This window comes from Spermophilus citellus (genome assembly GCF_964194105.1).
Source record: "Spermophilus citellus genome assembly, chromosome: 1".
NCBI classification, from domain to species: domain Eukaryota; kingdom Metazoa; phylum Chordata; class Mammalia; order Rodentia; family Sciuridae; genus Spermophilus; species Spermophilus citellus.
Window position 1 is genome coordinate 107,088,728 of NC_138182.1, and position 12,886 is coordinate 107,101,613.

General features: G+C 37.1%; 1 long non-coding RNA gene across 1 annotated transcript; it reads right to left on the bottom strand.

The window, feature by feature from the left end:
* Positions 1-465: 465 nt before the first annotated feature.
* LOC308657296 lies at positions 466-12,309 on the bottom strand. The gene is made up of 3 exons (XR_014023897.1): positions 12,206-12,309; positions 752-866; positions 466-596 (listed from the first exon to the last, which is right to left on the bottom strand). It is a non-coding gene; the product is annotated as an uncharacterized lncRNA (long non-coding RNA).
* Between the last annotated feature and the right edge of the window lie 577 nt (positions 12,310-12,886).

The window sequence follows — 12,886 nt, forward strand, 5'->3', positions numbered from 1 at the left end:
TAAAAAAGAGGAGTTGTAACCTCATTTATAGAGGCAAAGTAGGTGATTGGAGTAAGTGCTGCAGTTGCCAGAAGCAAACTGAAGAACATGTGTGCCCAGCATGTGAGAGGCAAACCCTGCACACCACACCACACAGTACTATGGCTCAAGGGGACCGCATCAGGTTCCTTCACAGAAGCTGGAAGTTCAGATTTCTGCATGAGTCTCTTGAATTCTAAGTGTGGATTCAACTGATGGAGGCAAACTAAATACACACATGAGCTACAAAAGAAGGAGGAAGAATACGCGGAGAACTTCCAACATTTGCTAGTATTTTAATAAAAAGAAAATTTGCTTATAATCAGTATTTTTTAACATGCATTACTGTTAATTTTAAGAAAAATTTTAAATATTTTGAAAATAATAGTGATTGATATATATACCATGTTTTTGGCTTCAATATCTGCGTTGGATGAAAGCAGTTTTGTTGCTATTAATGTGTTCCTATAAAAGATAACATAGTGGAGCGGAGTTTCACCCTTGTTGTTGTGAACATTTGGATTGGCACCATGTTCTAGAAGAATAATTGCACATTCCTCTTCCTCATATTGTAGGGCCTGTTGGTTTTAACCAAGAAATAGATTGTAAATTTTGGAAATCCAAGAAAAATATTTCACGTTTTACCCATTAGTTATAACTAAATGGCATTAACCATTTTTTCTTCTAAGCATTTCATCAAATTCATTTCCTGCAAAACCACTGGTATATCTACCTTCATCAATGGTGTGTTGCCATCACTGTCACACAAATCGACATTACATTTCCTCTTCACTAGAAGAGCCACCACTGCTGGATTACCATAGGCACAGGCATAATGTAGAGGGGTTCTGTGCAAGTAAGAAGCTTTATTAGGAATTCATAAGGTACCTTTTGAAATACACAACTATTTATGCAATTATAAACATTAAGTAGCTCATAATTCCTCTATTTTCTTATGAAGAAGGTACAATATTTAGTAGCTGTCATTACTTATTTTATTAATGAATGATCAGCCTATGCCACTGACATTTTCTTCTTATTTCTTGTTTCTGATACTGCTGGGGATTGCACCCTGGGTTACTCAACTAATGAGTCATATCCTAAGCACATTTTTATTATATAAACAATTTTGATGCAGGGTCTCACTAAATTGCCCACTGTGGTCTTAAACTTCCAATGCTCTTGCCTCAGCATCCTAAGTCACTGGAATCATGGGTATGTGCAACTGTGCCTGGTTCCATTGATTTTACTTATTTTTGGTTGCTTTGTTTTCATATTGCTGGGGATAGAACCCAGGCCTGAAGCATTCTAGGTAAGGAAGGGCTCTACCACAGAACCACATCCCCAGAGCAGAGCAGCCCACATGCCTAGAAAGAAGATGGACTTGAGATTTAGCTCATCTTCAGTATGAATTCTACTTTAGACTCTGTGATGTACTAGTTATCCCACAGTCTTACTCTCCCTCAATTTCCTAAAAAAGTAAGGATTAAAATGAGTATCTCCCTGAATACTACCAGGATGCTTAATGGAGAATCTATGTAAAACATCTGAAGATTTTGTAGCACCAGCAACAGCTCCATAATTGGTAGCTATTGTAATCAATATTATTGCTTTTTATCAACTAAGAGTATTTCAATTAATAAGTTAGTAGTATTGTAGTGATTTTTAAAAATATATTTTAAAAACTATGTATTTCAATGAGTCTAAGATGATTTTTTTTCTTATCATTTTAACAACACTGACAATGGAATCCCACTAATAATTCAGGCTGCATTACAACTATAATTGGCAGCATTTAATTTTTTCTTCATAAACAAAATAAAGAACCATCATAATTCATGGTGCCTTACCTTAAGTGAAATGTGAGACAAACAATAGATTTATGGCAGTTCTCATGACATGGATGGCATTTAAATTCAGTTTTAAAAGTATGATAGGTAAAGTAGGCTGAATAATAACAGTAAAAGGCCAAACCGAAAGCAAACTTAATGCCAAAGGAAAAAGAACCCAAATGAATTAGTATGGTTAAACTAATTCAGTATTTATATATATATGGGATTTATATATGAATCAGGTGTTTTCAATGTTCAGTATTTAATACTGTCTTAATTTTTCACAAGGGACGTTTACAATTTCTTACCTCCATGAATGCATGATTGAAAAGGAGGAAGAACCGTTTCATTTGAAATTGAGTCCTATCACGTCAGTTTGAATTAACTGGTCACATCTAGAAAGTTTTTATGTAAGAGTTGTCTGAGATAGTAGAATATGTCAAATACAAAATAAGTAGCTGTGCAGTTCTTGCGCATTAAAAACGTATTCATTTTATGAGTACAAATGAATAGAATTAAAGAATAATTCTTTAATGCTTTACTTTATAAAAGCTTCACTTAAAAATACTAAAGTTGAGAAGTTTCGTATTTTTATGTGAAACTTTTATAAAGTAATGCAATATTTTTTCAGGAGTAATAATCTTTTATACTTGCTCTCTTCTATTCTCACCAAAACAAAATTATTAACCTATAATTGCATATGTAAAATAAAACATACATATATAAGAAATGTATGTATAGTAATATCTACAATAGATGAAATGCACTATAGGACATCTATATAGAAATGTACTAGAAGAAAACATAAATGCTTTCTTCATGTTGGCAAAGGCGTTCCAAGAAATAATGAATTTGAAAGAAGACTTCTTTTTTTCCTACCTCTCTTTTTAAAATTTATTATGTTGATGATGATGACAATGTTATTGTTGTTTTGCTGGGGATTGCACCCTTACCCTTTGCTTTGACATGCAAGAAGTGCTCTAACATTGAGCTACATTTCCAACCTTGGAATTCTAATTTAATCAGATAAAATACTCTAATTTTACAGATGCTCAAGTGACAGTGACATATGAACACAGAAAAAAATATTTATGTCCTTGGCAACAGAAGGAATTTAAGTCTAACAAATGAAATAAATTTCGCAGCTACAGTATTTTGAAGATGAAGAGTAGTGGTATTGGGCTGTTGATTATGGCTTGAGCTGTTTATTGCTCCTCAAATAGATGATTTAATGATAACTGCTGTGCCACATTTAAAACTGTGCATGCCACTACCTACCAATTCCATTTTACTCTCCCTTCCAGATATTTGAGTATTCTTTTTATCCTGTTCCAGTCACTTATCTTTTGGCCATTGGCAAACAAGTAATTTGTGAAAGTTAATAATGTATTTTGATACACAGAATGGCAAGTCTTTGTTCATTGCAAACATTTTCTTAGTGTCATCATGACCCTAAATGACTGCGTGTGGAACTAAAAAAATGTACAGATATTTTTATTTGTTTTTTGTGAAATTGATAACCACAGAGAGAGCTCACATTTGGGGTCAATGAGTATTCTAATGCACAAACCACAAGCAGGGCCTACCTTTGATACTCTTAGTCCCTTCAGAACAGAGTAGGGCAAGCTACAGTAGGGCACCAGCAGGCAGCACTGTACAGACTAGGCACCCTTTGTGTGCTACTCCCTTGGCCCTGGTGACTGAGAGCTTGCACTGCCTGGATGCTCTCAACCAATGCTCTACTCTTCATGCTTGTATAGATACACAGTAATGGATAACTACAGGAAAGGCTACTGGAACAGTGGAATCAGCAATTTTGGAATTTTGTGTGAGAAGCTTTTGGCAGATGCTTTTCTACTTTAGTCTAAAGTGATAACAAAATTGAAAAAGCATGTTGTGTCTGGTGTTCTGGAAAGTGTGAAAGCTGCCAGTGAACTCTAGTGTCCTCTGTGGAAAGGTAGCTAAAGGTAGTTAACTTCACTAACTGAAGTTAATGAAGTATTTGCAGAAAATTCAGGGCTTGTCAACACTGTTGTTATGAAAATGGTTGGATGATCAAGATGACACCAAGTTATCCTAATAATTTCATAAATTAGTGAGTGAAGCATGTGAGAAATAAGTAATATCTTATTTTTAGAGGTGGAAGACACACCCCTAAATATACTAGTGTGAAAGAATTTTAAAAATATAAAAAAGAAGAAAGAACATGGAGCCATCTTCCCAATTCAGAGTTCTTGTGAGGCTCTTGGGACACAACAGGTAATAGATTACATCTGAAAATTTTTCAATGCTTTTGAAAATGTGTACATTAAAAGCTGTTGTGTGTATTTTTTTTTAAATCAGTGACCTTATAGGGAAATTTTAAGTGTCTGGGAAACCAGTTAAAAATTTGGTTTTGTTTAGCTGCCCATTAGAAGTCCTGGGTACTGAACTTCCAAGGTGTGCAGGTCCTGGATATTGAGGACTCCACAGGATATTAAAGTCAAATATTCTGGTGAAAGGAGAACTGGTATCCTTTCTGCTCTGCTCCCATTGGCACAGCCTGGATGGTGCCGGCTTCAATTCCATCAGCCCATTGGTCCCTTACCCCTCAGTCCCTGGCCTCCCAGACCCTATTACCTATTTTTATGATCGGTGCCATCAACAGGACATCCACGTCCCAGATAACGCTTAATTCTTCCCAGTTCACAATTTTTGGCAGCCTGGTGGATCTTCCCAAGAGGGTTATATCCGAAAAACTTGATTCCCAGGCTTATATAAACAAATTTTCTCCAGGCTCCATCCATCCTAAAGACAATTAGGTAACAACCTCTCTCAAGTGGCCTACCAAAGCAGGTCTGCCATTACCTATCTGCCAACCAACTGGCAAGATAGTCGTTGCCAGGTGACACTGATAAACACAAATGCGCATTCCACAATCTGCATGGCCCTAGCTGATTGGCTCCTGGAAGGTCCGCCCCCTGTACTGTGATCAGCGCCTGGCTATTCTGTACAGACCCCACCAAGAACCAGGTGGGACTCCTCTGAGACCCCCCCAAGACCCATACAGTGAGTGAGATGCCCCACCAGAATCAGGTGGGCCTCAATGGCGGGCAGGTGAGAACCCCCCACACCCAGACCTGGGTGGGCAGGACTCATCCTCTCTGCCATTGCACAGCTGCCTATGTCCACAGCAGGAAACAAATACTGCACTCTTCCTATTACTTTATTCAGTAAATAGCAGAAAAGGAGATCCCTGACTTAAGATGTCCATTAAAAAAATCTGGAAAAATTCAGGAATGCATTTAATTTAAAGCAACAGATTAGAAGAAAACAACAGAATAACTGCACCAAAAGCAATTTTAGTGTCACTCTGCTGCATCATCCACTCCCTGACATAGCTCTGCTCAACACAAAGAGGGAGTAAACAGCCCACCAGTTCCACTCAAAAGCAAAAGGAGAATAGTGTAACAACCATCACCCTAGGCTTTCCAGTGTAGTACCAAAATGTTCTGATTTGATTTCTCCCGACCCAGATTACTGAGCAGAGAAGAAGAGATGAGCTATTTGGAGATGACCTGAAACAAAGAAGAAGTGGTGCAACACATGGATCAACTTGCAGCCGAAGAAATCATGGTCCCCAGTGGCTACTGTGACCAGAACCCCCACAACCTCTGCACTGTCTCCTTCTGTAAACAACTCTAGCCTTCATTTCTGGCGTTCCCTCAGGGTTTGCCATTACATACTTCAGGTGCTTTCTCCAAACAGACTGCAGTAGGTTTTGCCACTGAGGAAACCAACAGCCACAGAGGAACCCTGCATCTTTCTCTACTGCAAAAAGCCTCAAAGGTGTTTGCATTCACAGTCTCCAAGCACCTGTACCACTACCTCTAGATTCTGCCTACCCAAGGTAACCTCAGCTAGAGTTGCCACAAATCCAGACTCAAGGTCACCAAACAGCCTTTTCCTGTGCAAAAGAACATGAAGGCTGCAGCCCATACTGGAGGCACAATCCCATGAGATGGGTGTACACCTGCAGCCATATCCATGCACACTGCCAGATGTTGGACTGGCAGTTGCACATGCACAATACCACTTCCAACACCTGCCACGAGCCACTGCTCGCCATATTTAGCAGCCTCTGAAGTTACATACACATGTGTCACCAGCTCTGTTTCATGGTGTTATTAACATATGTAAGCACCCAGAGTCCCATTAACCATCCCCACCACCATGTAGCTTTGCCTGAAGAGAGTTAGTTGTTCTGTGCCACTGCACACGTTTCTCCTCAGTTCCACTCACAAAAAAATAGTGCATGTTTACAGCCATCCTCAACACCTCCATGTCCCTGCCACCATACTTCAATTCACAGGTGAGGTTTCTAGCTTTATGCATCCATGATCAGGCCCCAGATCTGTAGATACACAGCAGCCAGGCAAAGCTCTACTTCTGGTCCTTCCCTGAAGCCCTATGTGTCTACAATCAGATCTGATCTTACAGTCCTGTGCTTTAACAAACTAGGTCCCACCTCATAGGCACTCCTTGCCAGCCCTGGCTTCTGTCCTTGGTCGTAGCTTTTCCTTACTACTTCTCTGCCCACAGGTAGCCTGTCTACATTGCACATGCCTGCAGCTGACACTGCACCAAAGTGTGCACAATGCCTGGCCCATATCTTTCACCTTTTCTAGTCTTCTCTGCATGGATCTAGAGGCACTATCTATGACCCAGCTAGTCCTCATAGCAACTCTAGATTTCCCATAGCTCTAGCCACCAATGACCATGAAGGTTCTCATGTTACCAACAGTTGTGCCTGCTAAAAGAGAAGCAATGCATCCTTCAACCTCAGATAACAAAGATGTTGCTCCATGCCACTAGACCAGTGCTATACTAGGTCAGCTTGTCCTCCCGTACTGCTCTGCAGGAAAAAGCTTTTCCATCCTCAAATAAGTCCTTAAGTCTGGAAGAAGTAATGGTTTCTTCAAATGTGCATGCACCTTTTCAAGCTACTAGGGTCAAGAAGAATCAGAGAAACGTGGTAACACAAGGAACACAAAAAGTCTTCATTAAATGAATGGTCCAACAAAATTAGAGACCTTGATATAATGAAAATGGGAGAACAACATAACAGTTGGGTTAAAACAAAATCGGTTCAATGAAGAAAGTTTATACCAGGAGCCAACCCATGACACCCACCCTGATTCAGGCACAGATGACTTCCTATTCCTCTTAGAATAAAGTTCAAAATACTCACCATGGTCCACAGTCCCCATGACCAGGCAATGATCTCCGTAATCCTTTTGTACCCTCCCTTGATCTCGCTCCCTCCCCTCAGGGCCTGTGGCATTATTTCATATCCCTGCACTTAATCCAATGCCTCTGGTAGCACCTTGCTCCCACTTTTCCTGCCATCACAGGATAATGAAGCCCTCACTCAGAAGCAAGCCAGTCTTGGAACCGTGAACACTGAATGCCTAGTTTGTGTCCTTTACAGGGCCTTCTTCATTGTAAATATTGTACTTAATTTGTTTTACCCCTAAATATTAACTGAAATGAAGGAGACCAGACATACTATCTTGGACACTGTTCTAACCTACATAACTGACTTGCACTTTATCTTCCAGGACTCAGTCAAATTTGTAAAATGAGTGAATAGATGCATGGAGACACTCATGGACTCTCTGCTTCTCTAGGCTTTCAGGTCAGGACCTCCACATATGGCCCACATCAGCCAGTATCCCTCAATCTCTCTTGATAAGCTTTTTCATTGGCAAAAATAATTTTGGCAAGTCATTTTTTTAAAGAGATAAGCACCATACTCAGGTTCTCATACATGCTAAAGCCCTCTACCACTAAGCCATATACCCAACACCTGGGTCAATGCTTTTAAACAAAACAAGATTCCTATAAAATGGTCTAGTGTTGGAGGGCTGGTTGAGGTGACAATTGGAGGGAGCCATATATGGAACACAGAGTTTTTGTGGCAGATGAAAGGCCTTGTGAGGACCACACTGCATACTCTTTGCACTGCTGAGGTTTGGGGAAACCTTTCTGTACCATGCCCACCCAAAAAGAAAACTTGCCAGCCTAGATTCTTCAGAACTAAATGGAAAACATTAATCAGATAGACTGAACGGACATCTATGGACTATTTAATCCATAAACAATAAATTCATTTGCTTCTCCATGAAACAATGACCATTCTTTGAAATAGTTCATATTGTCAGGCGTGGTGGAGCACACCTGTAATCCCAGCAGCTCAGAAATCTAAGACAGAAGGATTGCAAGTTCAAAGCCAGCCTCAGCAAACAAAAGGTGCTAAGCAATTCAGTGAGATCCTGTATCTAAATAAGGCTGGAGATGTGGCTCAATTGTCAAGTGCCTCTGAGTTCAATCCCTTGAACCAAAAAAAAAAAATCATATTTTTGAGTACAAGGTAAATACAAGAAATAGAGATAACTTCTTGAACCCTATAAGATCATAAATGAAAGAAATAAAAATTTAATGACAAAAAACAAACCTTTTAATGCCTGGAGGTTAAAATATACAACTCTGGATTAGGATTGGAAAACAGATACAATCAGGGGAGAAAAATTTCAGAAATAAATGGGAACAGGGATAGAATATGTCAAAATTCATTGGGTTATTAGCACCCATAAATAATTTATGTACCTATATATCAATGGCAAATGAACTGAAAGAGAAATTAGAAAAATATCCCATTCAAAATAGCCTCAGAAAACAATATAATACTTTGGAATATATATAAGAAAAGGTATGAAATAGTTCTACAATGAAAACTACAGAATACTGAAGAAAGAAATTAAAGACCTTTGAAGATGGACAGATCTCCCAGGCCCTAATTCTGCCTATCTTAGGCAGAATTAATATTGTCAAATTAACCATACTACCCAAAGTGCTTTGCAGATTCAATGCAATTCCTATAAAAATACCAATGAGTTCCTTTGTAGAAATAGAAAAATCACCCATAAAACTCATTTGGAAATATTAGAGAATCAGAATAGGCAAAGCAGTCATTAGCAAGAAAAGTGATGCAGGAGGCATTACAATCAGTACCAGAACCATGGTAAAGAAGAGAAGACACAGAGAAAAACCCACATAAGTACAGTTATCTAATATTATAAAACAGCACCAAAAACAAACACTGAAGAAAAGATAGCATTTTCAACAAATGGTGCTGGGAAAACTTGAAATACACATGTAGCAAAATGAAATTAAACCCCTACTTCTCACCCTGCACACAACTCAAAGTGGATCAAGGACTTAGGCATTAGAACAGAGACCCTGCAACTAACTGAAGAAAAAGTAGGAATGTAAGCTTAGGAACTTACTTTCTTAACAACACCAGTACAGCACAAGAAGTAAAATCAACAATCAATAAATGGGATGGAATCAAAGAAGCAGCCTTTAAAATTCTTCTCAGCTCAAGCAACAATAATATGAAGAGAAAGCCTACTGAACAGGAGAAAATCTTTACCACCTGCACCTCAGTTTCAGCATTAATTTCCAGGATACATGAAGAACTCAAAAACATTATACTACTACTAATAATAATATTAATAATAACAACAACAATAACAGCCACCCAATCAATAAATGGACTAAGGATCTGAAAATACCATCAACAAATATATGAAAAAATGTTCATCTTTAGTAATTATAAAAATGCAAGTCAAATCTACACTGAGATTTCATCTCACTTCAGTCAGAATGGCAATTATCAGGAATTCAAGCACCAATAAATGTTGGGGGGATGTAGGAAAAAAGGTTCATTCATACCTTGCTGGTGGGAAGGCAAATTTTCAATTTATCATTATGAAAAGCAGCATGGAGATTCCTCAGAAAACTTGGAATTGACCCAGTTGTCCCACTTCTCAGTTCATACCCAAAGGATTGAAAGTCAGAATACTACAGTGATGCAGCCACGTCAATGTTATAGCTAAACTATGAAACCTGTCTAAGTGCCTTTCAACAGATGAATGAATAAAGAAAATGTGGTATACATACACAACCAGATATTACTCAGCCTTAAATAAGAATGAAATTATGGAATTTGGTGATAAATGAATAGAACTGGAGAATATCATGCTTAACAAAATTAACTAATCCCAAAGAACCAAAGGCTGAATGTTTTCACTGAATTTCAGATGCTAATTGACAATAAGGGTTGGGGTTCCTAGGGACGAACAGAGATACTGTGGATAAGGCACAGGGGAGTGAAGGAAGGGGGAAAGGAATGGAGGTAGGAAGAATAGCAGAATGGATCTGACATAATTACCCTATGTGCATATATGACTACATGATCACTGAGTCTGCGTCATATACAACCAGAAGAATGAGAAGTTATGCTCCATTTATGTATGATGTGTCAAAGAGCATTCCACTGCCATGTACAACTAAATGGAATGAATAAAAAATGTTTTTAGGTGCTCAGAAAAAAAGAAACATATCAAATAACTGTAAAAGATTAAAAGGTGTATCAAAGATGAAATCAGAATTAGAAATCACCTGATCCAATCCACCTATTTCATTAATGAAAAACCTTATTACAATACTAACATATCCCCAACCAGAAAAAATGAGAAAGTCAAATAATTATCAAAATTATACTACATACAGAATTATAGTTCACATGTGAAAAACACTGTGATACATACAAGAAGAATAAAATTTTATAAGATGAAGGCAATCCTCATATTGCAGACATTTTCTGGCTTAAAATTGGCACCCACGCTTCTCAAGGAAAAAAGATGATGGACATGGAGTCAAACTAATGGAGTTCCCTCCACAGCCATCTGTTTCCTTCTCTGGCTTAGTATCCTTCATCCTTACTGCAAGTTATACTATTCCACCACAAGGATGAAAGATCACCCAAAGGATCATGGCAGGCACACATGAGGAACAACAAAATTGGAGGCGAACAAGAAAGGAGGGCTGTGCTACTACTATCATCAATATGATGGACTAACACTAGCTTCCCTGTGTGCCTAATGCTAGGAATTCAAAAAGAAGTGAGATAATATGAAACTTTACTCAGCCATAAAATAAATGAAATTATGTCATCTGCAGGAAAATGGGTGGAGACCATAATATTAAACAAAATAAGTCAAACTTAGAAGATCAAAGATCATATGCTTTCTCTCATATGTGCAAGCTAGAATGGAAAAAGAAATAGAAAGGTGTTGGGGATGATCTCAGGAAAATCAAAGGGAGATAATTAAAGAAAAAGACCAAGGGTTGTGACGTAGGCAGGGAGGGAAGAAGTGCTGGGAAGCAATATTGGCCAAATTATATTGTTAAATTTTGTGCATGTATAAATATATAACACAAATTCTTGTTATGTACAATTATAATGCACAAATTTTAAAAATGTTGAAAAAAAAAATAATAGCCAGTATGAACTGATTGTTTCAGCTTAAAAATCTACAAATATCTATAATCATTTAATGATGCTCTGTCTCTTGGAAGCCCTATTACATACGTACACATGTATGTGTAAGTTTTTCTGCATATTTATATTACTGTGCTAAACATAGACATAGATAGATAGATAGATAGATAGATAGATTATGACACTCAAGACTTACAAAAGAACTCAACCTATTCATAAGCAGGGTGAGCCCCTGACCTTCTAAATGTGGACCCACTTAACTAAAGACAACATGATTTATGCTCTTTATATAATGGCTCGTGGTTTTCTAACTTTAGTGCTTTTTGTTTGGGTCCTTTATTTATTTTAACCCCAATTTGATATCCCTACAGATATATTCATGTTCTAAAACAGAACGGGATAGACAACCTGTCCAATATTAAAAGTAAATATATTAAATACCAAATAAAAATGCTATTATATATTTTCCAGCATCCAAAGTACTGCTAAATGCGAAAATAGGTTCCAAGGAAAAACTTTCTGAATAACAAAGAATAAGAATCAAAAAATAGAAAACTATAAAAGTAACCTTACCCATATACCTTATAAAGGCAACATAAAATGACTTACTTACATATCATAATATAGAAGTTATGGTAGCTTATAGTTATAGGTATTTAATTATATGAGCATTTACTCCCTGCTGAAGAGCATTTATGGTTCAAGGACAGATCTTCTGTTTCTACACTAATATCAATCATTCTTCCAACCATAGGAAAGTTCATTACTGAATTCTCATTCTGTGTCATATGGTCAAGTACTAATGAGAGACAAGGGAATGCCATTCAACTGTAATTGAGATGCTCATATAGTTTTAAGAATTTCATTAAATTCATGTCACTCTACTACAATCATTTTTAAAAGAATGGTTTATAAGTATGAAGAAGGAGTGATTCAAAATCTTATTACATCTACAATAGAAACATACCTTGATGTTTTTGATTCAGATACATGGTCAAATGTTTATATTTTCCATTGGGTAGAGTTATTTAATTTTCCATACAAATCCACAAAACATTTGCTTACTGTACCCTGTCAGAAAATAGATTTAGAGATAAAAGTATCTGTTATTTAAAAACTGTGTAGTGAATATGGCTCTCAAAATAACAGTGGAAAACATACTTATGATTTGTCTTGAGAAAAATATCACTTAATATTAAAACAACAGTTGCAAGATAATAATTGGAACAGCTCAGTGAAATTTCCCACAGGTGGTTAACAAGTCACAATATATAAACACCAATATAGCTGAGAAGGATATGAGTTGGTTCCAAAATGCATTTATAACTTGAAGCTTTTAATTTAAATTTTCCTTCTCTTCAAATCAAGTAGCCCAGCCTGAAGAACTCTCCAAATCATTTGAGATAAGCTTATGTATATTAAATAAGAATATATCCTGGAGGAGCTAATGGATCAAATTTATAGTCTCAATCATTTTTTTTCCAATTTGACTTTGAAGAGAAACTCAACATTGAAGCAAAAGCAGTATAAATGAAAATGTAAACCTTAATATATAAAATTGAGATACATTAAGTTCCACTTCAAAATAGCCTTAAAACCTGGAAAAAGAATAAACTGAAATAAAAAACAAAAGTTCAAAATTTTGATT